The following is a 27,463-nucleotide window of genomic DNA, read 5'->3' on the forward strand; positions in this document are numbered from 1 at the left end:
GCCAGGATGCAGCAGCAGTCCAGACTGGCACATGTGTGTGCATGTACCTGGGATATGTGGGGTGCATCCCTGCCCTGCTGGAGAGACCCTGAATGGGGAGGTTGCACTTGTCTCACCGAGCAAGTCCAGCTATGGCTAGTGTGGGGCAGCAAGGAGAGGAGCTGATAAACCACCAGGAAGGAGCGGCAAGGGAGGCTGGGAAGGCCTCTACAGGCTGCCAGAGACTGTAAGGAGCAGGGACAGCCGTGGGCAGAAGGCGTGCTATGGCAGGACCCACCTCTGCAGAGTCCAGGATAGTCCACCTTGGAGGCACATGGAAGAGCTAAATTTGGGAGATGGAAACCAGTTAGAATTTTTGTGGAAAGAAACAGAGTCTCCTCACTGTACAGGCCAGGCTGAACTTGGAATCCTCCTCTCATCCTCTTGAGTGCTGAGATTATAGGCATGCATCTTGTCAACTAGAGTTTTTAAATTTATTTTTAACTCCCAATAAAAACTGTATACATTTATGGTTCGAACAATGTCTTGGTATATATGTTCTCTCTGTGAAGAGATTAGCATGCCCGCCACCTCACCTGCCTTTTTTTTTTTCTTTTTTCTTTTTTTGTAAAAATATTCAAGATCTATTCTTTTAGCAACTGCCAATGTGCATCATTCTTTTCATACAGCCGTGAATGAACTTCACGAATATTATGCTAAGGGAAACACCACAGATGCATTCTACATATGCTTTAAAAAGTTAAAGCAAGGTGTGTGGTGGGGGTCCCAGGGGCCTGGGGGAGACAGGTAACAGTCTCACGACACAACATTTCAGTCAGCATTGAGACTTGATTAAGCTGGCTAGAAATAAAGGCTTCACTAATGAACACCCCTCCACACCTCTGTCAAGTTGTGTTTCAAAAGGAAGAAGGACAAAGTATTGTGGTAGCAAGTCACTGCACTCCTTCCCAGTGAGGAGGGAGGAAGAGGCAGGAGGATCTGGAGCGCCAGGGCAGCCTCTGCTACATGAGAACCTTTCCCAAAAAGGAGAAGGAAAAAGGCCATCTCTGCTTTCTCAATGGCTTAGTTCAATGATATAACTTCTGTGACTCGCTCAGCCTGCTCGTAGGCACTCTTTTTTTTCTTCCTTCCTTTTCTTTCTGTTTTTTCAACACAGGGTTTCTCTGCATAGCCTTGGCTGTCCTGAAACTTGTTCTGTAGACCAGGCTGGCCTCAAACTCGGAGATCTTCCTGCCTCTGTTTTCTGAGTGCTGGAATTAAAGGAATGTACCACCACCACCACTACCACCACCACCACCCAGCTAGCACTTTCCACTATAAAGGCTGATGGATTTTAAGACAGGATCTCATTATATAATTCAGGCTAGTCTTAAATTGTAAATCCTCCTGCCTCAACTTCCTAAGTGCTAGGGTTACAGGCATGTACTACCATGTCAGGCTAGACTTCAATGGCCAGGAAAATTACTCACATTAACTGTATAGAATAAAAAATCCCAACAACTTTTAATCACTGCTGACTATTAACTATTGTAAATGTAGCCAAGAACTCTGTACTTGGCTAGAACTAGAACAGCACATCTCTATGAAATGAAAAGAGCGCTGAAAACTGTCCACAGGGAGCCACGTGCTCTGGAGCCTAGGCAGGACCCACTCCCTCCACATCCTTACCTGGGAATCTCTAAGGCCACTACAGCATGCAGACCCTCCGTGCAGAATGGAATGGCTTGCCAAACAACTATTAAGATGCACAACTTGGGGGGTATTTGGAGCAGCTGCAAAACCTCTATTAAGGATAACAAAATGGGTGAGTGAATTTCAGACTCTTTAAGGTTAAACACTCACTAGGGTGAGATTTAATAACACAACAGACTACAATAATGAAGTGACTTCTCAAACTTTTCCAACAAAGCCCCCAAGGCACAGGAGAGAAAACCCTCAGGGGAAGCACTCTGAAGCAACTCAATTAACATGAATCCCTAGGTTTTTTATTAAAAATTCACACAGTTTACAATGAACTGAAACCCGTTCCCTGCCATTCTTAGCCTCTTGGAGAGGCAACGGGAGACCCCCTTCCCTCCAGCTGCAGCTCGTCTGCCTCCTGCTGCCCTCTGCACCCTCCTCCTCTCCTTGCTCCAGCTCCAGCTTTCCCATCACCAACCGCACCAGCATCTCCAAGTAAGCACCCAAAAGGCTCTTCAAACTTAGCAGCCAAACACTGAACTCAGCATCCTCTTCCCTCCCCCACCTGTCTCCAGCATCCCTGGTCTGATAAACAGCACTACACAACTGCTCAGACCAAAAAGGCACTCCTTTCTCAGTGCCCCCACCCTCAGGACCAAAGCAAAACAAGCACCAAGCCAAGCACTCTCTGTTCCAGTCCTCACCCTTCCGCCCTCTCTCCCTCTCTTGCTCTGGTCCTCACCCTTCCGCCCCTTCTGCCCACAGGTCTGCACAGGGCTCCTTTGCCCCTTTCTCACCCAGTCCTGACTCAGATGCCATCCACTCAGAGGCCTGGCGAACACACGAAGAGAGCTGGGCCTGCTCACAGTCTAATGGCGAGCCTGCCTCCCCTTCTTGCCCTTCTTAAGGTAAGAAGGAGACTGCATGCCGCAGAGAGGACACACATGTTTGTTCAGTGTCCTGGCAGCTGTCACAGGAGTGCTGAAGACCACAGCACTGTGTCAAGGAGAGAACAGTGGAAACAACCTACATGTCCAACCATACAGAACTTAGTCAAGAAGCCATGACTCAACCCTTACATAACCAGCCACAGTATTAGGAAAGACCTCTGGCCTCAACCCTAGACAAAGAACCATAGGCAAGTGACAAAAGCTGAAAACAGGAGATGTGGTCCTGCCTGGGGAAAGGCACAGCAATTGATTATGCAATACCAAATGGTCAGCCCTGAACACAGATGCATACAAGTAACATACAGACTAAGCCGGTTATACTGTATATTTAGGAAAATATACACACACATATACACATATGTAACAATTAAACAAAGAGGCCATGATTTTGAAAGAAAAGAAAGGGCCAGATGGCACACAGAGAAACCCTGTCTTAAAAACGATCCTCAGCCGGGCGGTGGTGGCGCACGCCTGTAATCCCAGCACTTGGGAGGCAGAGGCAGGCGGATTTCTGAGTTCGAGGCTAGCCTGGTCTACAGAGTGAGTTCCAGGACAGCCGGAGCTACACAGAGAAACCCAACCTGTCTCAAAAAACCAAAAAGAAAAAAAGAAAGAAAGAAAGAAAGAAAGAAAGAAAGAAAGAAAGAAAGAAAGAAAGAAAGAAAGAAAGAAAGAAAGAAAGAAAGAAAGAAAGAAAGAAAGAAAGAAAGAAAGAAAGAAAGAAAGAAAGAAAGAAAGAAAGAAAGAAAGAAAGAAAGAAAGAAAGAAAGAAAGAAAGAAAGAAAGAAAGAAAGAAAGAAAAAAAAAGATCCTCATCTAGGGGCCTAGATTTAATGCCTGGCACTTCCCCGGTGGCCCCCAACAGGCTGTACCTCTAGTTTTAGGAGACTGGAACCCTCTTCTGGCTGCATAGTTAGCAGGCATACACGAGGTACTCAGACATACATGTAGGCAAATACTTTCATGCACATACATAAAATAATAAATCTTTAAAATATTAATCATAAAACCATCCACACTTAGTACACAGTTTCTAAATGGCACAGAAGCTTTTTAAGAATTAAGACTGGAGACATAGCTCAGTGGTACAGTGCCTGGCCTGCCCAGCACGCATGAGGCCCGAGGTTCAGTCCCCAGCATCACCAAACAAACCAAAAATCTAGGACTAAAACTGGGTGTGGTGGAGCACCCTGTAATCTTAACACTTGCAAAATGGAGGCAGGGGATTAGGTGTTCAAAAGTAACCTCAGCTACAGGGGCAGAATGGCCGAGGATACAAGAAACCTTGTTGAGAAAAAAAGTTAAGACAAGGACTAGAGTTTCTGTGTAAACGGTGACCAGCCATTGCACTCAGAACGTGTATGTCCCCAGCAGGAAAATCATCTCGGTATCTCTAGCTCCTTTTTATGAAATATATGTCCACCTGAGACCCTGCCTCAGTACAATCTGGAAATTTCTGTCATCTACAAATCATCTTAAATGCTCACAGTTTCTTCTCTCTGAAGCCCCTCTGTGCACCTGTGTCTTGTCCTCCTTTTGAAATTTTACAATGGACAGCACAGCTTGTCAGAAGGACAAAAGCAAAGTGACTCTTTGCCCCTTTCCACACCCTGCCCATCCACAACCCTGAGCCGGACAAACCGCACTGTTATAGAGACACCTGGACCGTGCACTTCCTAAGGGTTGGCCGGGCACACCAGCACACCACCTCAGCTTTGCTATGGGCAGCAGTGTGCATGCTGGAGTAATTATGGAACTGCAGTGCCTTGAGTTTTCCATTTCCTTGTTGGTGATGAGAAAGGTAACTTCAAAGCTTCTAACATCATACAACTCCCCTTCTGAAGACAGGGAGAACTACAGGACAGCTTTGGGATCAAAGAACTCCCAGGAGGCGCAGTCACGGTCCCCGCCCCCTTCACTCCTCACCCCTTGTACTCCAAAGGGTGAAGAAAACAGATGACAGAAAAATCCCCCATGCGAAAAGTCCCAACTCTGCGGGAAGGAGGGCGGGTCCCTGTAGATCATCCTGCCCTGATGGCAAGCAGTACAGGTAAGTGGGTTTGTATCTGAAAGGCCAACAACCAGGGACACGGAAGTGGCGTGAGGAAAGAGTGAAGGGCTCCTGCAGCAAACAGATCAGCAGGCCTGAGTGCAGGCCTGAGTGAAGGCCTGATGAAGCCGTGGGCAGAGCAGGCTGGCATCTAAGAATGAAAATGGTGTCTGGGTAGTCAGAACACACCACATGCAGACCATGAGGTGGCCCTGGCAAGAGGGAAGAACACCAGCATGACAAAAGGGCTCATGTGAGGCTGGAGAGATGATTCAGTGGTTAAGAGCACTGACTGCTCTTCCAAAGGTCCTGAGTTCAAATCCCAGCAAACACATGATGGCTCACAACCACCTGTAAAGAGATCTGACACCCTTTTCTGGTGTGTCTGAGACAGATACAGTGTACTTAGATATAATAATAAATCTTAAAAAAAAAAAAAAAGGGCTCATGTGGACAGAGGGACCAGGGACAAGATGGGCTAGAGCAGGATTAAATACGGTCCCTAGGGACCAAACAGGCAGGAAAAGGGGGTGTCAGTGAGGATCACAGTGGTCTGGCTGTGGCCAGAATTCTAGGGAATGATCACAGAACACCCAAGCAGCCTCAGTTGGCCCAGTCACTCCCTCTGCGGCTTTCTGGTGAAACAATTCCCTTTTGGAGGTGCACGGATGGCTGGGTGGTTATAGCACTGGCTCCTCTTCCAGAGGTCTAGATTCAATTCCCACTGTGTTCAATGCAATACACACTGTATTGTCTGTATCTTCAGTCCCAGGGAATCTTGTTTCTTTCTTCTGGATTCTGGAGGCACTGCATGGGGTACACAGATACATAAACAAGCAAAATACCCATACACATAAACTAAAATGAAATACAACAATAGTCACTCCTCTCCTCCTGGTCCTCGCTAAATGATTCCTGTCAGATCAACTGTGTGAGATGCTCTGTTCAATCTGTCACAACCCCCCACCTCCCATCATCCCCACCCCACCCTCACACCTCACTGGAGTAAGCTGGTCTGCTTCTCTCCACAGCAACGAGTTAGCAGCCCACATGGCTTCCTGACCACGGTGCACTTAGGGCGGGGTCTAGTGCACACTCAGAGCTCCAACAACAGTCTAATAAATACTCAGGTTCAACAGCAAACGCAGAGGGGTACAAGCTCAAAACACACATTTGGGGAACTTGGAACCACAGCTGGAAATTTATTATTTTTCTAATAGTACCTACTCAAAAATTCCCATTTTACTAATCTAAGTTTTGCTGTAGACTACAGAATCTACAATCTAGAATCAGAATCTGGAAGAAAATATCCAGGTGAATGTAACAGACATCTGGACTTCTACCCCAGGTGCTCTAACTTCCTGTTCCCTCTGCTAACTTTATTTTATGTTTTATTATATATATGTATACATATATGTGTTTCTGCATATAGGTACGTACACATGAGTGCAGGGTTCCGTGGAGGCCAGAGAAGTCGGGTCTCTGGGAGCTAAGAGTTAGAGACAGTTGTTTTCCTACAAGAGTGGTATATGTTCCTGAATCTCTCTCTAAACCATCTCTCCAGCCTCCATCTCACCCCATCAGCGTTAATACACACCCTCACTCCATCCCTGCTATATGAAAACTATTTTTGATGCTGAAGTCATTTAATGACTGAATATAGAATTTTCTATCAGAAACACTTCACCTCACAAAAACATTAAACCTGGGCCAGGCGTAATGGCACACACCTTTAACCCCCAGCACTCAAAAGGCAGAGGCGAGCTGATCTCTATGAGTTCCAGGTCTGACGGGGCTACACAGTTGAGGCCCTGCCTCAAAATAAACACACAGACATTAGCCCTGAGTCACACATTTAACACAAGCAAGAAAGGATGATGCCCTTGAACAATGTCTAGAACAAGTTTTCTCACACTGGCAGTAATGGTATTCCAGACCATGTAAGTGCAGAGAGGCCGTGCATGTTCTGTGGGTATTACATCCTTAGCCTCACAGGCTGTTAGGAGCATGGCCTCTAACTCAGAAGTTCTCAAATCTACCAACCACCCTGGAATGAGAATGACTTGCTAGGGACCAAGTAAATTTTTTTTTTTTTTTGAGACAGGTTCTTATGTAGCCCAGGCTGGCCTCAAACTTGCTAAGTAGCCAAGGATGACTTTAAACTAATACCCTGCCATCATCTCCTGAGTGCTGGAATTATGGGTTTATGTCACCACATTCAATATATGCAGTGTTGGGGATAGAATCCAGGACTTTGTGCATACTAGGCAAATGCAATACCAACTGAGGTACATCTCCTGTCTCCCAAGTGATCTTTTAAAGAATCGGAACTATGATGATAGGGATCAATTCAGTTAAAATTTAAGTGTCCCTTAAAGACAATAGATGAGCACTTGGCAGGTAGAGGCAGGTGGAGGCAGGTGGATCATGAGTTCAAAACCAGTCTCTGTTACTTAGAGAGTTCTTGGCCAGCCCACAGTATGTTAATAAAACTAAAGAAGACAGCTGAACTGCAGCTTCTGCTGAAAGTGAACGTACACAGGCACAGAGCTCCTATGACATAGTTACATAGAAATGCTCACAATCCTCTGGAGAATGAGTCTCAAGCAGGAGGCGGTGGGAGTGAACACACTAACTGGCCTTTTCACTGCTATAGATGAAGACACTAAATACAGCAGCTGCTTGGCTGACGACCGCCTTTTAAGGCTGGCAGACAGACATACTGGAAACCAACTCTTAAGATCATTCTCTGCACAGGTAACACTGAGTGGAACCACAACGGTGATAGACAAGTCTCCAGCACCTACACGTTCCCTCACAGCACCACCCACAAGGGGCACTGACGTTAGTGTGGACTTCTCCCTGGAGAGCTTTGGTGTCCCAGAGCCCACAGTGCAGCAGTCCAAGTCTCGCAGGCACTCTGCTCTCCTGACCATCATTTCCATGAACACCACCTACTGCAGAAAAGTCAGTGTCTCACACACGTTAAATCACCCGAGAAGTTTCTAACAGCTACAGAAACTGTACTCGCTCACCACTTTTTAGGGTACCTCTATCTTAGAAGAGCCACCACGCAAACCAGGCATCAGCGGGTCTCTTGGCCTTCCACATCTCCCTTGATGGGACTAGGGATGGCAGTATAATGACTGAAAATTTTTACGAGACCCAAACTAGTTACCAGTTATCTTAACTGTTTAAGTAAATATGCCCTTAAGGGCCAAAGGAAAATTGAACGCAAATAGAGAAGTGTCCATCCAGTGCAGATTCTTCTATGCTCAAGGAAGGTCACAGACCTTGCTGGTGCTTGTTTAAAGGTATAGACTAAGGTGGACACAGGGCTGCATCCTGTCCTAAAAGATCCATTTCAATGCACAGGAAGATTTCAGACATTTGTAACCGTAAAAATACACATTTACAGCAGAGTGTAAAATTCACACAAGTTTTAAATAATAGGACAGAACCCAGTATTAAGAACAAGCTAGTTACTATAGAATGTAGTGTTCTCAGCCCTCTGAAAGGGCATTGGTCACACGTTTACTTTACTCTGTCACCGGAAGGCCCCCACAGTGGGCAGCTTGGGAGATACTTATAGTCATTTTCAATGCAATAAAAATGTCCCAATTATTTTCCCAGTCCAGGTCAATTACCGAGTGAAGAATCTGAAGGATACTCAAGGGAGCTGAAGAGTCCAAGTCTCTATAGAGAAATCAGTAAAGATTGAACCTGTCTGTAACCTATCTGTAAAGACAGAAACAACTAAATGCTGCTATTCCTGAATTTTCAATCACCTCTTCAGTGAACCCCATGTGGTTACCTACTCAAAGACAAGAATTTTATCAATGCATACTTTTATGGTACATGTAGCCATCATCAGCCACTCAAAGAGATACAGCAGGGCTAGAGACACAGTTAAACTGGAGAAGTACTTAGCAAGCACAAGGCCCTGGATTCAGCCTCTAGACACAGTGGCCCACATATATAATCCCAGTACCCAAAAGGTAGAGAGGCAGAAGGATTATAGTCTCAAGGCTGTCTTCAGCTACATGAGTGCAAGGTCTGTTTAGGAAACAAGAAACTCTGCTGCTAATTAACTGTAAAACATGAAGTTACAAAGGCAGAGAGAAACAGACCTTTCTATAAGCAAGCCAGGAGTGCTACTGGCTCTCACTCTTAGCCCCAGTCCTAGAAGAATAACCCACTTAAGAGTCCCAAGTTAGTCCCTAGTCACCATTACTATTCTTGTGCCAGAAGGTTTAACTAGTTCCTAATTAAACACTTACTTGTGCTAAATGATAGTTTACTTGTTTATTTTGAGACAGGACATCACTGCATAGCCAAGGCTGGCCAGGGATTTGCTATCCTGGCCTCAAACCCATTATCTTTGTGCCTTGACCTCTCAGGTACTGGACACACCACCACACATGACTAAGAGACTTTTGTCATCTCATTTCTCTAAGAGGTGGGTGCTGTTGCCTCTATTTCTAGATAGAGAAACACATACACTGCAGATGAAGTCATTTGCCCACGACCCATGATCACTTGGGTAAAATAGACTGCACCCAGCACCCACTCTTAGTCACCACACCACCCTTGACCCAGGACGTCCCCAGACATGCGTCATCTGAACAAAAAGAAAGTAACAAAAAGCTGAGGAGCTTCCGTCCCTCCAATGGCATTTAATGCCCAAGGAGAACCACCTCTCATTCCGCAGCACCTGCAATCCTGGCCCTCAGGCAGCCATGGTGAGGACCAGTGCCAGGGGAACCTGGGCCAGTCGATTGCTGTCTTTTAAAAAGATCCCCGTCTTCTATAAAAAGCCAGCCAGGAGGCTGGGCCATGAACTCGAGCCCCCTTCTAACACGTCTTACTCACCTTGACTGTCAATCACTAAGTGGCTTGACTTAGTGGGAAATGGACGCTTTCTGTGTTTTTGTGTTTTCTTTCTAGAAGTATTCTCCAAGCTCTTTGCTGGCAAGGACAATGCCATATGACATTTGCTGTGATAAAACACTATGACCAAAAGCAACTTAGGGAGGGAAGGGTTTATTTCAGCATACAGCAGAGACCACAGAGGCATGCTGCTTACTGCCTTGCTCCTCATGGCTGGCTCAGCCTGCTTTCTTATAAAACAGAACACCAGCCCAAGGGTGGTATTGCCCAATGTGAAGTGGGTCCTCTCCCATCAATCATCAAAGAAAATATCCTACAGGCCAGTAAGGGGAGGGGGCATTTTCACAATTGAGGTTCCCTCTTCACAAATGACTCTAGTTTATGTTAAGTTGACATAAAACTAGCCAGTCTAAGAGTTTTATTTCTATGACATCTAGCCAAGTGACCTTCACAGAACAGAAGATACCCATTTGTGGGTTCCATTTATTTCTGATTTACAGAAGATACTGCATTATCTGAAAGATAAAGCCTGGAATACCAAATTTAAATGTGCTGGGAACACTGGGGCTAAGCGGTGAGTGAAGACAGTCGGATGAGGGACTCTCGAGAGCACTAACTGCTGCTTGGTGGGTGCCTCCTGCAGGCGTACACAGACAGACCTGCCCACAGACTGTAGGACAGGCAGCTACAGCACCACTCAGTCTCTCACCCAAGTGCTGCCAGGTGTGCTTCAGAGTTCAGAATAGTTTTATTTTATTTACAATCCAGTCAATGCTCCCCCATCCCAGTCCCCCCTCCCACAGTTCTTCATCCCATTCCTCCTCCCCCTTACCTCTGAGAGGGTGCTCCCCCCAAGCCTCCCCCTTCCCTGCGGCTTCAAGTATCTGGAGGATTAAGCTCATCTTCTCCCACTAAGGCCTGACGGTGCAGACCTCTGCTCTGTTTGTGTCAGGGGTCTCAGACTGGCCCGTGTATGTTCCTGGTTGGTGGCTCAGTCTCTGGAGGTCTGGGTAAGGTGAAATTGCTGGTCTTCCTATGGGGTTGCTTCCCCTTCAGCTTCCTCAATCCTTCCCCCCAAATTCAACCATAGGGGTCCCCAACTTCATTTCAATGGCTGTGTGTAAGTATCTGCTTCTGTCTCAGCCAGCTGCTGGCAGGGCCTCTCAGGGGACTTGTTTTGTTTTTAAAAAGACAGCATCTTACAATGGAGTGCAGACTGATCTCAATCTCATGAACCTATCTCCACCTCCTGAGTATCAGAGTGTTCAGAATAGAGATGCAGCTCAGTTGCTCAGCATACATAATGCAAGGTCCTGGGTTCACTTCTCAATTCCACACACAAATGGCAGGTGTGTGCCACCATGCTTGCTCAAAGAATCAGCAAACTCCTATTTCTGGTCTTCCCTATGAATATGATCTGGAGTCGGGTCCACAGGCTTGTGGTTATTCTGATGTGTGGAATGTGCTGTCAGAATTCAGAAATGCCAACCCACCCATTCAGAGAAGCTGCTATGAAGCAAGCTGAGGGGGCACCCTGCAAGTCTTGTCAGGAAGTCCCCATGGAATTCATACTTCCCATCAGAGAAGCCTGGGGGAGGGGGGAGTCCCAATAATGGCCATGAGATGACATTAAACCCTCCAGGGATCAAACAAACAAAGTCAGGCAGTTTAATTCCAGCACTGGGGAGGCAGAAGCAGGCTAAGTGCGAGGCCAGCTTGGTCTACAAACCAAGTTCCAGGACAGCCAAGTTCCAGCCAAGAGAAACCCTGTCCTTAAAAACAAACAAACAAACAAACAAACAAACAAACAAAAAACCCACCAATAAATAAATAAACAAATAAATAGAAAAGATTTGGTCCATTTCTAAAATTTCTCAAAGTCTTTTTTTTTTTAAAGATTTATTTATTTATTATATGTAAGTACACTGTAGTTATCTTCAGACACACCAGAAGAGGGCATCAGATCTCATTATGGATGGTTGTGAACCACCATGTGGTCGCTGGGATTTGAACTCAGGACCTTTGGAAGAACAGTCAGTGCTTTTAACCACTGAGCCATCTTACTAGCCCTTTCTCATAGTCTTTTAATAGTTCCATGATTGTTCAAATGTCTGAGGCTCAAGACAATCTCTTAACTATATGCCTATGCTAAAAAAAAATGTTTTTAAAAGAAGATTAGCCCCAATATACAATGGCACAAAATAAACATTTCCCATATCAGAATGGAGAACTGTGTGCATAGCAAGGAGACATCAGACCAAAGCAAGATCACCATTTCACAGGCACACATCAAATCCTGAGGCTCCCTGCAGAACAGGGTTGTCAATGCCACCATCTGGTTCCTACTGGACCTGAGTAGCACTGGATTTCAGATGTGCCCTTGCAGCACACAGGGCCTTCTCTATCTCTGGAGCTTCAGTCTGTGGCTACCACTGTTCTTAGGAGACATGGTCTCCATGGTCCTGGCAGCTCTAGCATCTGGGGCCTCAGGTATAGTTTAGGCTTCACCATCATAACTTCCCACTGTGAGCTCTCAAGACCTCACTGTAGGGTCTGCAACCCTACCAGACCTGGAGACTCCAGCAGCTTTCCCTGGAGAAAGCTGCTCCATTACCTCATAATTCATGCATGGACAATAAAGCCACGCCCTGCTGTCAGCTGAAGATATAGTCTGGCTCTTTCTCCACAGGTATCCTGGCTTCTCTGTGCCTCGATGGCTGCATCTGGGAAACCACTTCTCTAGAGGTTTGTTTTCGAGCAGGAAATCCTTCCTTGGCATTAGCAATCCAGTCTGTCTTTCAAATGTGTTTGCATTTTCACTAATCTCCACTCTTCTGATGGGTGGGGTCTATTCTCAGAGCGCTCTCCTCTACTTTCTCAGTGCATATTTTGAGGATTCTTTGATGGTGCTTATCTTGTAATAGGTATAACTACTTCTTGCACACCAACCTCCCCTGAAACTTGAAACTTACTCTGTCTTCACCAAACCACACACATTAGTTCTGCTCTTCCTCACTGTAAATCTTAGTAAGAGCGGTAACAGTAACCATGCCAGGCTTCATGGTGTGCTATCTGAAACCTTCCTAAATTCACTAGGCATGGTGGCATGTCCTGAATCCCACACAAGGCAGGCGAAGTTAGAAGGGTCTCTGTAGCCAGCCTGATCTATTTAGAGAGCTCCAGGACAGCCAGGACTACACAGAAAGACCTCATCTCTAAATAAATAAATAAAATTCCTACACCAAACAACTTAGTGCCTTTGAATTCAGCTTCACTCAAGTTTTTAAAGCATGGACACAAAGTAGCTGGATTTTCCCCTAGACTATAACAAGAATGGCCAATAGCCCAGTTCCCAGCAGGTCCTTGGCTTCCCTGGAGCCACTGAACACAGTCTTTGCCATCTGCCTTCCCAGCAGCCTTTGGTCGTCTACAGTTTTACCAGCAGGCCCATTAAACCCTGCTGACAGCACTCCAGGATTTCTTTAGCCCTCAATTCCAAACTCCTCTACATTCTTCCTCCAAACTAGTTACAGAGGCCCATGGCCCACATGGCCAGATCGACCCCTTGGAATCATTTTTCTGTACTGACTGCTTTCTCACTGCTGTGACCAAAGACCTGACAAGAAGCAACTTAAGAAACAAAGCACTGGTTTCAGCTAATGGCTTCAGGGTACAGAGTGGCACGCAGGGAGGCACTGGCCACCGCACAGCTGCAGGAACGACCAGGGAGGGAGTGCTGGTGCTCAGGGCTCTCTTCCATGTCCCACTGTGTCCATCCCAAGGCCCGAGGTCCACATGCTGGTATCACCCACATCCAGAGAGGGCCTGTCTCCTCAGCCAAACCTCTCTGGAAACCACATCACAGACAGACCCAGAAGCTTCCTAGGCGATTCTAAATCCAGTCAAAGTTAACATCAAGATTAGCCATCACACCATCTACCCCAACATTCCAGCCTCTGCTCACTCGCACAGTATACATGTTCAACACTCCAAAACAGGTTCACTAAGACAGGGCATGGTGCATGCTTTAGTCCCAGCACTCAGAGGCAGAGGCTGACACAGGGAGATATCTGTGAGTTTGAAACCAGCCTTGTCAACACAATAAGTTCCATGCTAGCCAGGACTACATAGTGAGACTTTGTCTTAAAAAAAAAAAAAAAACAGAACAGAGCCGGGCAGTGGTGGTGACCAGCCTTGTCAACACAATAAGTTCCATGCTAGCCAGGACTACATAGTGAGACTTTGTCTTAAAAAAAAAAAAACAGAACAGAGCCGGGCAGTGGTGGTGCACGCCTGTAATCCCAGCACTCTGGGAGGCAGAGGCAGGCGGATTTCTGAGTGTGAGGCTAGCCTGGTCTACAGAGTGAGTTCCAGGACAGCCAGGGCTATACAGAGAAACCCTGTCTCAAAAAAAAAAAAAAAAAAACAAATCCAAAAACAAATACAAACAAACAAACAAAAAAAAAAAAACCAAAGAAAATAGAATAGAACAAAACAAACAAAACCCAAAAGCAAAGCAACTGGGAATAATGGTGGAATTCCAAGGTGATCCTTAGCTACACACTGAGTTCAAGGCCAGCCTAGGCTAAATGAACCTAGGTTCAAAGTCTATTAAAACAACAACAACAAAGTCATGCCTAGAAAAAGAGGAGGGCAAAGCTTTCTATGTGATGGTGTGGTCCCCTCAGAAAGCTTCTTGCAGGTTAAAATGTTACTGATAGGTTTCATTCCAAGCATGAGTAACTAAAACCAGAAGTAGTTCCCAAGAACCCTTGGAAAAAAGGAAACGTTATCTACATTAACATATCGCAAGACAAGGCAAACCATGCTGTAAGAACCAGAACTCAAAAATAAGTCCAGCTGAGTGGGACAAGGCTCAGGGGTGGAGCACTGGTTATAGAGCAAGGCATGAAGAACATGGCATCAACTGTGGGAATGCTGCTGACCTCACACCTCCATTACCGTCCTCCTCAGAGACTAATTACCCAACCTTGGCCCCACACTGGCCAGCCCTGGGCCACAGTCACCGCACTGTGGTGCAGAGGACTGAAGACAACAGCAGTGAAGAAGGAACATGGTATCCAACAACAGCAGAGGCTGACAGAGGGCAGGCATGTTGTCCCATATGATATTAAAAAAAAAAAAAAAACTGGCAAATTTAATGAATTTAAAAAAAAAAAAAAAAAGAAAAGCAGACACTCTAATCAAAACTTACACTTGTAACCTCACTGTGGCAAGAGACCTCAGACCATATAAGACCAGAAGTTCTTGACCTCAGGAGTCACGGGAGGAGAAGTAGAAGTGCCAGGGCTCCCTGAGACTCCCACAGTCCTTCTGGTGTATCACATGGTTTTCATTCATGCTGTCTAGAAGTGACCTGCTTGGGAAACACGGCACCAGTGACTTCCCAGGCAGAGGTGTTGGGGCTCTCTGTGCAGACGCAAGCAAGCATGACTCCGCCCTCAGATTCTAACACACTACGGCATGAGAGGCAGACTTCTAGTTTCCTTATTCATCTCCACCCTCCTCATTCTTCTGTGATGTCATCATCTGTGCTTTTGCTCAGATACTGCTGATACTTCAGTTGAGGAAGGCTAAGGAGGCAAGAGCCACAGAAAAGAAGGTTTGTATGTTAGAGCTGACACATGCACCTTTATGCACACCAACTATCCCACTTTTATACAGAAACCAGCCATAAGTTTATTCTAACAAGCAAAGACATTTCCTAGAATGATCTGCATGAAAAAGGGGAATTTATGATATACAGGCTTACTATTATTTTTTTATCTTTTTTTAAATTTGTATGTGCATTGATGTTTGCCTGTGTATATGTCTGTGAGAGACTGTCAGATCCCTTGGAAATGGAGTTACAGACAGTTGTGAGCTACTATGCAGTTGCTGGGAATTGAACTTGGGACTTCTGGAAGAGTAGACAGTGTTCTTAACCACTGAGCCATCATCTCTCCAGCTCCACTATTATTTTCTCAACGAAGTTTTTTTTTAAAGAACAAACAGAAATACTAGCCAGGCATGGTAGCACATGTCTTTAATCCCAGCATTTGTGAGGCAGAGGCAGACAGATCTCTAAGTCCATAGGCCAGCCCGGTCTACAAAATTAATTCCAGACAGCCGAGGCTACACAGAGAAACCCTGTCTCAAAAAACCAAAGAGAACTGAGAGAAATACTAATTTAAATTTCCTAACACGAGTGTAAACTAACCTTGCTAAATAAACTAACTCACAGGAAGAAGGTCACAAACCCAAAGCTGCTCCCAAAACACCACTAATCAAACTCTTAGAATCTGATCAAAAAGCCAGGCGGTGGTGGCACACACCTATAATCCCAGCACTCTGGGAGGCAGAGCCAGGCAGATTTCTGAGTTCGAGGCCAGCCTGGTCTACAGAGTGAGTTCTAGGACAGCCAGGGCTACACAGAGAAACCCTGTCTCGGAAAAAAACAAAACAAAAACAAACAAACAACAACAACAAAAAAAAGAATCTGATCACAAGGAACAGAGCCAGGATCAATGCTAGCACACCCAGGGGTCTGCCCACCTAGGATCCCTCCACTGAGGGTAGAAGCAGGAAGGGCCACTACTGCAAAGGCCGTCCTTAGCCACACCAAGACCAGCTCTAGAGAAGAACAAGGTAGCTCGTGACAGGGAATGACACACAGATTTGATTCGGCGACTGCCTCGGTATGAATGGTAACTCTCCAGAACTTACTCAGAAAGTCTCCATTCACAGCACTGAATTCATTCAAAGGCTTATCTGACAGTACTGCTGAGAACACTGTGCTACATAAGCATCATGCACAGGGGTGGGTGGTCACAAATCTTTTACACTCTTTGCATTAGGACAATCCCATCTGCATTCCACCCTTTAACGCTGGAAGACCTCTGAGTCGGAATAACACTACACTGATTTCCAACTCAGACTTAAGGTCTTTAGAGAGCTTACTGCCTAGGAGTCTAAGCAGCCATACTCAGCAATGACATCAACAGCATCAATAACAACAGAGCTGAGACCACAGCGAGAAAGGAAACCATGACCTCAACGTTCCAACCACACAGGCATCTGAGTATAACCGTCTTGGACCCTTGAAGCCAGACCAGCCACCAGACACATCCCAGTGAGAGACTTCAACCAATGCTATCTGCAAAGGGAGAACCAGATAAATGAAGTACACCTTTCTCTCATCAAGGCATCAAGGACAGAGTACCCTTCCTGAGTCTATAGGAAGACACAGTGTGATGAAGGTAATGTCAGCCATGATCTTCCCAGCTGTTAGGGGAACTCTTGACCTTAGAGCCAATACCACAGTCAAATGTTAAGAAGTATCAGAAATAAGAAGCTATGTGGTATCATCACCATGTCTGCTTTGAAACCCTCCTAGAATTTTCTATATGATGAGAGATAGGGGAGACCAGGTAACAAATTTCTATAATGTATAATTCTATATAAACATGATATACCTTTTGGTACCTTCATAACAAAGCTAAAGATATCACAAGAAAAGAAAATTACAAACCAATATCCCTTATGAACATAAGCACAAGCATCCTCAGGAGAACACATAATCCAGTATCTGTTAAAAGGATTACATACATGATAAATGAGGATTTGCCCCAAGGATGCATGGATGATTCAGTACACATAATCACTAGGGCTAGAGACACAGTTCAGTTAGTAGGGCTGTTTGCCATGCAAGCATGAGTGTCTGAGTTTGGTACACACACACACACACACACACACACACACACACACACACTTTCACCATAACACAGTATTCTAATAGCACAAAGGAAAAAAAAATACATGCTCATTCAGAAACTACAAAAGGACTTGACAAAATTCAACGACCTTTTATGATTAAAAATAGCAAACAAAGGCCAGGAGTAGTGGTGCACACCTTTGATCCCAGGACGCAAGAGGAGCTCTGTGAGTTCAAGGCCAGCTTGGTCTACAAAGCAAGCTCTAGGACAACTAAGACTCAAAAGAGTGACCCTGTCTTCAAAACAAAACAAAACAAAACAAAATCTGTAAACAGGAACAAACAAGAACAAGAACTTCTTTACTATAACAAAGAACCTTTAAGGATTAGCACTAACCTCTACCCCATGGTGGCAATCAAATCCAGGGCCCTACAGAGGCTAAGCACTGAACCAGTGGTTCCTCTAAGATCAGAAACAATGCAAGGGTGTTCACCTCCATTGTGATCTTCATTTTTATCCTGGATACTTGAAGATGCAGTCATTAGGGAGGGAGGGAGAGAGGGGGGAGGGAGGAGGGGGAGGGAGATAGAGCTAGAGAGACAAAGAGAGAGAGACAGACAGAAAGATTGGAAAGTGGATGCAAAGCATCTACTTGCATGCAAAATGACTCAAGAATACTCCACAGGGACTTAGAGAGATGGCTCAGAGGTTAAGAACACTGGTTGCTCTTCCAGAGGTCCTGGGTTCAACACCCAGAACCCACAACCATCTGTAACTCCAGAAAACTGGGGGAATGGGGGGATGGGGGGTGGGGCCGCGGCTCACTGTAGAGGAGGCTGGGGTCTCAGGGTAGAGGAGGCTGGGGTCTCAGTGTAGATGAGGCTGGGGGCTCAGGGTAGAGGAGGGGGGGCTCAGTGTAGAGGAGGCTGGGGTCTCAGGGTAGAGAAGGCTGGGGGCTCAGGGTAGAGGAGGCTGGGGGCTCAGGGTAGAGGAGGCTGGGGGCTCAGGGTAGAGGAGGCTGGGGGCTCAGGGTAGAGGAGGCTGGGGGCTCAGTGTAGAGGAGGCTGGGGGCTCAGTGTAGAGGAGGCTGGGGGCTCAGTGTAGAGGAGGTGGGGGGAGGGCTCAGGGTAGAGGAGGTGGGGGTCTCAGGGTAGAGGAGGCTGGGGCTCAGTGTAGAGGAGGCTGGGGTTCAGGGTAGAGGGCTGCCCAGGACTCCTAGGACCTTAGCTCCATCCCTAGCATCACATGAGAAGAGAAGGGAGGAGGGGAACTGAGGAGGTGATAGGAAAGACAGCCTTGTTCGCGGACTGGAAGGCGTTATTGAGATGGTAACTCCAAAGCAATCTAACTGACTCAGTGCAATCCCTATTAAAATTCCAGTGACCATTTTTACAGAAACAGAAAAGCAACCCTTACAATTCACATGAAACATCAAGGGATTCAAAACTGTTAAAATGATGTTGGAAATGAGAAAGTTGGGATACTCTTATTTTCAAAGCTTCCTACTTTAATATTTACTACAAAGCTACAACAATCAAAACAGTGTGGTGCTGACGTTAGGACAGGCATACAGATCAAGAGATATGAACTAAGAGTCTACAAATAAACTTAAATATCTACAGCCAATATATTTTAAACAAAGGGCCAAACCTTTTGATAAGGAAAAAATACTCTCTCCAAAAGTGGTGCTGGAAGAACTGGATAACCACCAATAAATAAATAAATGAATAAATAAAGAAGGGACTCCTGTCTCAATCCATATAAAAAAAGAACTCAAAACGGACCAAAGACTTAAACATAAAGTCTAAAACTATAAAAGTCTTAGGAAACATAGTGGTAAAAAATCTTAATGATTTAACAGTGGATTCTTGGAGCTGATACCAAAAGCACAAGCAACAAATGGGAGAAAAAAAATGAACTCCAATGAAAACCTTTGTGCAAAAGACACTATCATCAACATCTACCAAGCATTTTACTAAGTAAGAGAAAATAGTTGCAAATTGTGTACCTAAAGGGTTTTATGTCTACACTATATAAAGAGCTCTTATAATTCAACAAGAAAAAAATCAGCCCAATTAAAGGAGAGACATAGGGCTCAGACATTTGAAAAACATACAAATGGACACTAAGCACATAGAGAGACATTTAGTATCACCGGTCATCAAGAAATAACAAATCAAAAAGACAATGACACAGTAATTCACATACTAGAATAACAGAAGTTAGTTTTAGTGAAGATGTACAGAAACTGAAATACTACTGGTGGGAACAAGCTAAACTGTTATGTGCAGTATTACCAACAACTACTCTGGAGATACAGTCAGGAGAAAAGGGAACACACACACACACACACACACCTTAAACACCCACTTTAGGCAACATTACTCCTAACAGCTAAGAGGATGGAAACTAAATGTTCACAGACAGATGAAAAGATAAACAAAGTGCAAACACAGAAGAGCATGCACGCCATACAAAATGGATTATTATTCAGTCGCTGAAGAAACAAAGTAACAATACCTTCCTGGATACACCTCAGGGACATTACCCAGACACAGATGGTTATTACTGACTGTGACTCCTTTCACACGACAGATTGAGAATAAGCAAATCCATGGACAGAGACAGCAGACTGAATCAGGGCTTGGGAAGGAGGGAGGGAGGTGATTACTCAATGGGTATGTGATATAATGTTAAACTACAAAGACCTGGTAGCAGAGTGACATTTTGAGTGGACTAAAAACAACTGAACTGTATACTTTAGAATAGTTAATTATATGTCATATGAATTTTGTCTCAATGGAAGAAAATGCTGAACTGTAACTTATGGACTCATTTATATAAAAACTTGACTACCAACCATATGCCAGAAACTCTCTTCACTAAGGTGATAAATTTTTTTTATATAAAAGGAAAGAAACAGGGCCGGGCGGTGGTGGCGCACGCCTGTAATCCCAGCACTCTGGGAGGCAGAGGCAGGTGGATTTCTGAGTTCGAGGCCAGCTTGGTCTACAGAGTGAGCTCCAGGACAGCCAGGGCTACACAGAGAAACCTTGTCTCAGGAAAAAAAACAAATCCAAAAAACCAAAAAAAAAAAAAAAAGAAAGAAAGAAAAGAAGCAATCGAAGGGATTATGAGAGGCATGGGCTATTTTAAGAGTTTAGAGAAGATCCTTCAAATTTTTTAAAAGAGACCTGAATAAATCAGAAAACATTATTCCTGATAAATAATGGGCAAAATTCAATCACATGCAAAAAAGTTTTCTTAAAAAAACCAACAGAGATATCTAAATATAGCTGTTCCTTTTATGCAAACATAGTGTGACTTTGATTAGCAGATATTTCACCTTCTGTTCTAAAGACTTTCTGAGCTGGACACGCAGCTCATGGATAATTCCAACACTCGACCTCGGGAGGGTGAAGCAGAAAAACTGCAAGTCTCAAGGTCAGTCTTTACACAGCAAGACCCTGCTCCAAAAGAAGAGAGAAGTGGGGAGCTTTCTTTACAGTCCAGTAACGTTCTCCCCTTAGCCTGGTGTGTAAGGTGTTCTTCTGGCCTGGCCCATACATTCCTAGAGAGTCTGATAACACACACACACACACACAAACACACACACACACACACACACACACACACACACACACGGAAAAAAAGGAAAGAAATTATCACTCTTTTTAAATTATTTTATTTCCTGAGACAGTCTCTAAATATCCCAAGCTGGCCTCAAACTAGTTATGTATCCTAGGCTGTATAATTAAATCTTAACCCTCCTGCCCCTGCCCCTGCCTCACGAGTACTGAGATGGCTATAGGTGCAATAGTAACAGCTGGTATTATCTACTGCTCATGTATTATGATATGCTCATTTCTCAGAGGCCATTACTTATCACTTCTTTTTAACGTGTCTGTGTGTGATGTACACACGAGTGAGGAAGCCCTGGGGAGATGGATGAGTCTGGCCCTCCTAGAGCTGGAGATACCGGACGGTGTGAGAGGGCAGGCACAGGTGTGGGAACCGAGCTCTGAACGGTAAGCCATCTCCCCAGGACCCCACTACACCTCACTTTCACACCTCACAATTACTTTTCTATTGTTGTAAAACACACGGAACATAAAATGTACATGTCAGCCATTGTAAGCACATGACATGACATTAGTCATAATGCTCTCAGCAGGACCTACCACTACAGCTCTGCGTTCCACAGAAAACTGGGTTTAGAGAGGGTAAGAAACTTGACACCACCGTCAGCTAAAGGAAGAATCTGAGCTCAAATGTCTACCTCTTCCCATCCGTGAGTGTCTCACATCTTTAGGATCCTTTTATTCTATGTACGTACGTGTCTTGCCTATATGTATATGAATGCACTGTATACAAGCCCATGGAGGCCAGAATTCCTGGAACTGAAGTCAATAAATGGCTGTGAGACATCAGGAGGATGCTGGGAACTGACTCCAAGTCTACTGCAGGAGCAAGCCAGTGCTCTTAACCACTAAGCCATTTCTCCAGCCCCAAATGTGTCTTGTTTTTATTCACACTTCAAGCTGAACTGTATTAAAACAAAGGAGGAAACAACCCCCCTACAAAGTTTTTCATCTCACAGCTGGGCAATGGTGTCGCACACCTTTGATACCAGTACTTGGAAGGCAGAGTTCTCAGGTGGATCTGAGTTTGAGGCCAGCCTGGTCTACAGAGAGAGTTCCAGGACAGATGGGGCTACACAGATAAACCCTGTCTTGAAAAAAGAAACAAGTCTGTCATCTCAACCTAGAAGTCTGTCAGAGAGACAATAGAACTTCCTTGAGCCTGGAAAAGGCAGGGAAGTGTTTTAGACACACTGAGGTCCTTGGTTCACATACTACCTGTAACCTAATTTTGTCTAAAATAAAAACCCAAACCCTAACAACCCCTATTCACGCAGGGACTCAGGCTGCGCCTGGTGCCCAGCCCTCCCTGGAGTAGGAGCAGGAGCATGGCCTTGAGAGCAGCCCACACCTCTGGCCCAGCAGACTCCAGCAGACTCCAGCCTTCCCTGGACCCACATCAGAACGTCACAGTGGCTCTAGCTGAAAGCAGGATCCTCTAAACCAGCCAGCTCCACCTCCCTGCTAATTGGGGAAAGACTTCTTTGCTTTTAACTTATATTCCCATAAGCTCTCTGTAGTTATAATTAAGTTTGCGATAAATGGGTGCTGGGCTATAACCATGATGCTCTCTACAGAGTGACCAGGCCTCGGGGACTAGTTCACCACTAACAAGCTAATGTTTGTAAAACTCTAAAGACATGATGACTAAATACTATCATTATTAGTAGACTACTGGTTTAAATGTAAATTAAGAGAGATAAAGAGGAAAGAAAACACATTAGTAAATCAGGCTAGGGACTGCTACGTACAGCAAGATGTGCACAATATCTGAACCGCTAGGGTAAAGAGCATCCTGACTGACTTTTTTCACTGCTGGAGATAAACCCAAGGCCTTGTTCTAGGCTCTACGATTGAGCTACAACCCCAGGCCCTAGTTAGGCTTGTCATGAACACAGGTGTACCGGTGTCCAGCTAAGGAATGACAACTGACTAGGGAGGGCCAAGCAGATGTCAGCAGAGAAGGCTGCATGAGAAATGCTCCAACAATCCACTACGAACTTGAAAAGCACTGTACGGGGAACAAAATAAAATCTACACTCACAGAACAAAACCAAAAAACCTACAAAGGAATAAAATCTACAGCTGCACTGTAACCAGATGCAGTAACACGTGCCTGTAAGTCCTGTCAGCACTCGGAGGCTGAGACAGGGAGTTGGGAAGGTCCAAGACAATGTGAGTTACACAGTGAGTGTGAGGCCAATGTGAACTGTATGGGAGACTTCGTATCAAAGCACAGCCCCATCAAACCACCTGCTTAAAGGACGCAAAGAGCTGTGGTGAACGCACCTCTAGAAAAGCCCTCTGCTCTTCCTCTCCTCTCCTGTGAAGGGTGCGGTTCCAGCCTCAACAACTAGTCAGTTCCCTTTTCCTGTTCCTTTTCCTATTAAGGACAGCCATGGAATCAGCATAGACTCATGGGACCTAACTCTGTGACACCCCTCTTCATCCCTGCTGTTACTGCCATTATGTTCCAAGAAAAATCCCTGCCTAGCCTGTGATCCAAATCCCACGGCACTTCCGCTCACCGGTCACAGCCCCTACCATTTTATCACCAAAGGATTCTTCTAACTGGGCCATAGCATGGAAGCTAGCCACCAGCATGGTTCATGTTCAAAAGAGGAGAAGATGAGAATGAGGAGGAGGAGGAGGAGGAGGAGGAGGAGGAGGAGGAGGAGGAGGAGGAGGAGGAGGAAGTTAGAAGTTTGTATCAAAGACGTTTCCCTACCAGATTGGCAGTACACAGCTTTAATCCCAGGGTTCTGGAGGCAGAGACAGAGACAGGTAGATCTCTTGTGAGTTTGAAGCCAGCATGGTCTACACAGCAGGATTCAGGACAGTAATAGCTACATAGAGAGCCCCTGTTTCAAAACAACAAGAACAATAAAAAGTAGTCGTTTCCCAGAGTGTACCTGGCTCTGATGGATGGGAGCTGCAGGAGGAGTAAGTAGCACCCAGGAAAAAGACCGGAGGGGGCACAAGGTTTAGCCAACTGCAACCCAGACTCAAAGCCCAGTGAAACCCTGAGATCCGTCACTGTCTTCTCTTCCCTCCCACCTTAGAGAATCTGAGCACATTCACCAAGCACTTGGCATGTGCCTGGCCCTTGGAGGAAGAAGAGCTGCATTACAAACACCTACCTACCTCCTGTGCATGCAGATCTCCAAATGCACAAAAGCCTGACCTTGGAAAACCTCTTCAAAACTATTATGACTCAGCCAGGCAGTGGTGGCACACGCCGTTAATCCCAGCACTCAGGAGGCAGAGGCAGGTGGATCTCTATGAGTTTGACACCAGCCAGGTCTACAGAGTTCCAGAACAACCAGGGCTATACGGAAAAAAAAAAATCCTGTCTCCAAAAACCTAAACAACAAAAAAAAAAGGCTTCTGACTCACCAGGCATGGTGGCTCATCCAGCACTGGGAGCCAAGGCAGGAGGGTCCCAGGTTCAAGGGCAGCCTGAGGACCTGTCTCAAAGACAAACAAAAATCATGACCCCGAGAGATAATATTTTTCCACTGAAACGCTGCCTAGTACTGTCTGAAAGGTTGTCTCATTCCATTTGGTTATTCAATTTAACCTTTCTTACTACTTTAAAGGATAGCAGGCTTCTCATGCATACGCCTTTAATGGTCTGGATGTATAATCAGCATTTGACCTGGAGAAGAAATTAGGATATCAGAACAGCAGTTCCTGATACCTTTCTCAGGAAAATGGCCTCTTGAGAAGTTACCAAATAGCTTCCATTTAATTTTTTTCCTTTACATCTTTTTATGTAGGTGAGAGACACGTGTGTGGACGTCAGGGGGCAATCTGCAAAAGTTGGTTCTCTCCTTCCACCAACTCTTTCCCTTGACCATAAGCTCCTAGGACCAACTCGGGTCATCAGGCAAGCGCCTCACTTGCTGACCCGTTTCACTACCCTCTATTTAATGTCCAAATGGTTCAAATCGACATGAAGCAAGTCTTTTAAAGATGAAATCATAAGCCAGGCAGTGGTGGCGCACTCCTTTACTCCCAGCACTTGGGAAGCAGAGGCAGGTGGATTTCTGAGTTCGAGGCCAGCCTGGTCTACAGAGTGAGTTCCAGGACAGCCAGAGCTACACAGAGAAACCCTGTCTCGGAAAACCAAACCAAAGAGAGAAAGGGAGGGAGGGAGGGAAGGAGGGAGAGAGGGAGAGAGGGAGGGAGGGAGGGAGGGAGGGAGGGAGGGAGGGAGGGAGGGAGGGAGAGGGAGAGGGAAGGAGAGAGAGGGAGAGGGAAGGAGAGAGAGGGGGGAGAGAGAGAGAGAGAGAGAGAGAGAGAGAGAGAGGGAGAGAGAGAGAGGGAGAGAGAGAGAGGGAGAGAGAACCACGGGGTCCAGTATTTCCTTTCTTGAGAATGAAAATGTTCCAGTCCCATCAGGAAGAAGCAGAGTATGGATCTGGGAGAGATGTGTTCTGTCTTCACCACGCCCATGACCTTTTCAGGTTTTCTACCTACAACAGTGGCTCTCAATCTGTGGATCATAACCCCTTTGGGATGGCACATCAGATATTCTGCATATCAGATAGTTACATTATAATACATAACAATAGCAAAATGACAGTTATAAAGTAGCAATGAGATGTTATGGTGGGGGTCACCACAACATGAGGAACTGTATTAACGGTCACAGCATCAGGAAGGTTGAGAACTATTGACATACAAAGAGAACCAGCAGGCACAGCACCGTGCTATGGCTCTATCTGGTGCCCTTCCATAAACCATGCCCTTCAGTCAGAGGCAGCCAGACCACTCAGCTCCAAATCACACAAGAGCCTGCAAGAGCAGAAGGGTAGTGTAAGGTATACATCTGAGAAACTCTGACTGCAGCACTGCCAGCATCATAGAGACCAGCAGGGAGCAACAGGCCAGCGAGCTGACAGGTCCCATCTCACCCAGTGGGGGAGGGGCCTCTGCTGCCATTCTCAGGCCTACAACATGTGGGGCCAGCTTTCCTAAGGCTGTGGCCAACTGGGGTGCCTCTCCCAAACATCTGACTAGTCTGGGCAAAACACACACACACACACACACACACACACACACAAACACACACTCGCAGACTTCTGTACACGTCCCACTAATGCATTTTCTCCTACAGGAGTGGACAACTTTCCTTGTTTTTCCTGATAGAGAATCAGCTCTCTGAGAGTGGGACAGTGACTTGATTTTTTCTTCGCTCTTCCTGCGGAAAGTTCCTGTGCTGGTGTCTCAGTCAAATCTTTGGTGAGCCCTGGTATTGCCCTTCACTGTGCTCCGGGGCCCAAATGCTCCAGATCTCTACAGATCATGCCTCCCAAAGCAGGCCTGTGACTTACTCATCCTAGTGTAGTGGAACCAGATTAGGGGAACTCAGGGCACGTTAATTGAACATTAATTAAATGAGCAAGACTCCCAAGTCACAGTTGATAATGTGCTTGTCTGAATGCAGCAAGATGGCAGCCTGACTCCTGGAGTCGGAAGCCAGCGACACTTGCAGCTCTCACACCCCGCTCCCTGACAGGTGACCCCAAGTCTGTAAGCGCCAACAAGTTTCACCAAACCAAGGTTCTATATTTGATAGAAACCTCACCTTCTTCTTCCTAAATTGGCCTACCATCCCAGATCTTTCCTGGAATATGAAAAAAAAAAAAAAGTCCTCCCAAAATCAAAAGGCATTTTATTAATAATGTATCATAGACCCGGGCAGTGGTGGCGCACGCCTGTAATCCCAGCACTCTGGAAGGCAGAGGCAGGCGGATTTCTGAGTTCAAGGCCAGCCTGGTCTACAGAGTGAGTTCCAGGACAGCCAGGGCTACACAGAGAAACCCTGTCTCGAAAAAAACCAAATCAAAAAAAATAAAATAAAATAAAATAAAATAAAATAAAATATCATAGAAATTATACAAATACACATAATGTTTCTTCAACTCTTTTCTTCTTTTTGAAATTGAATTTTCTTTTCCTTTCTGTCAGCTCCTCTGGGACCGCACAATCCCTCCCCAGCTCCCTCTCAACTACCCTGTAGTCTGCAGGCCCCTGGGCTGCCCTCGCTCTGGCTCCAGGCCTAGGCACCACCTCACTCAAGGCCTTGGCCGCCTCTCTGGTCCCCTTCCAAATCCTTCAGCCTCACTGTCCTCACTTTAGCTTCTCTTCTCAGCCCCCTCCCTATCTGAAATGTAATAAATATATATATGTATACAAACATCAACAGAAAACAACTAATTTTTTCTTCTGTAAATACTTGCAAAGATGCATACAGGGGTTCTGAGTCCACAAGATCAGACTATGGCCTTGGGTTATGAGACTTCTGTTAATAATTCTGAAATTGACTACTGAGAGGAGCTATTGCATAATATTTGATAGGTTAGCTCATTTGCTGTCTGGAGAGTCTTACTATACAAGACGAGAAAACAAAGATGGGCGAATTTAATGCAATTTCCTTTGTGTGTTTGAGCTAGCTCAGGCTTGCACCACCACAGTGACAGTTTCATCTCTCCTAAGGTAGTCTCAACACTATAAAGAAAGATTTTAAGG

At 45.5% G+C, this 27,463-nt stretch overlaps 1 protein-coding gene across 7 annotated transcripts in view; it reads right to left on the minus strand.

Annotated features, from left to right (window-relative positions):
• Positions 1-27,463, minus strand: part of Traf3 (TNF receptor associated factor 3) — a 100,091-nt gene that overhangs the window by 69,271 nt on the left and 3,357 nt on the right. The window contains exons 1-2 of one of the 7 annotated variants that reach the window (XM_052184990.1): positions 1,669-1,758; positions 278-322 (exon numbers count right to left, since the gene is read on the minus strand). The exons of 5 other annotated variants lie outside the window; for them this stretch is intronic. The gene's annotated coding sequence lies outside the window, so the exon portion shown is untranslated. Of the gene's footprint in view, positions 1-277; positions 323-1,668; positions 1,759-24,322; positions 24,394-27,463 lie in introns of those variants that run through there. One more of the 7 variants, XM_052184986.1, reaches the window with a different exon arrangement.

The sequence above is a fragment of the Apodemus sylvaticus genome, chromosome 6 (assembly GCF_947179515.1).
Source record: "Apodemus sylvaticus chromosome 6, mApoSyl1.1, whole genome shotgun sequence".
Classification (NCBI taxonomy): domain Eukaryota; kingdom Metazoa; phylum Chordata; class Mammalia; order Rodentia; family Muridae; genus Apodemus; species Apodemus sylvaticus.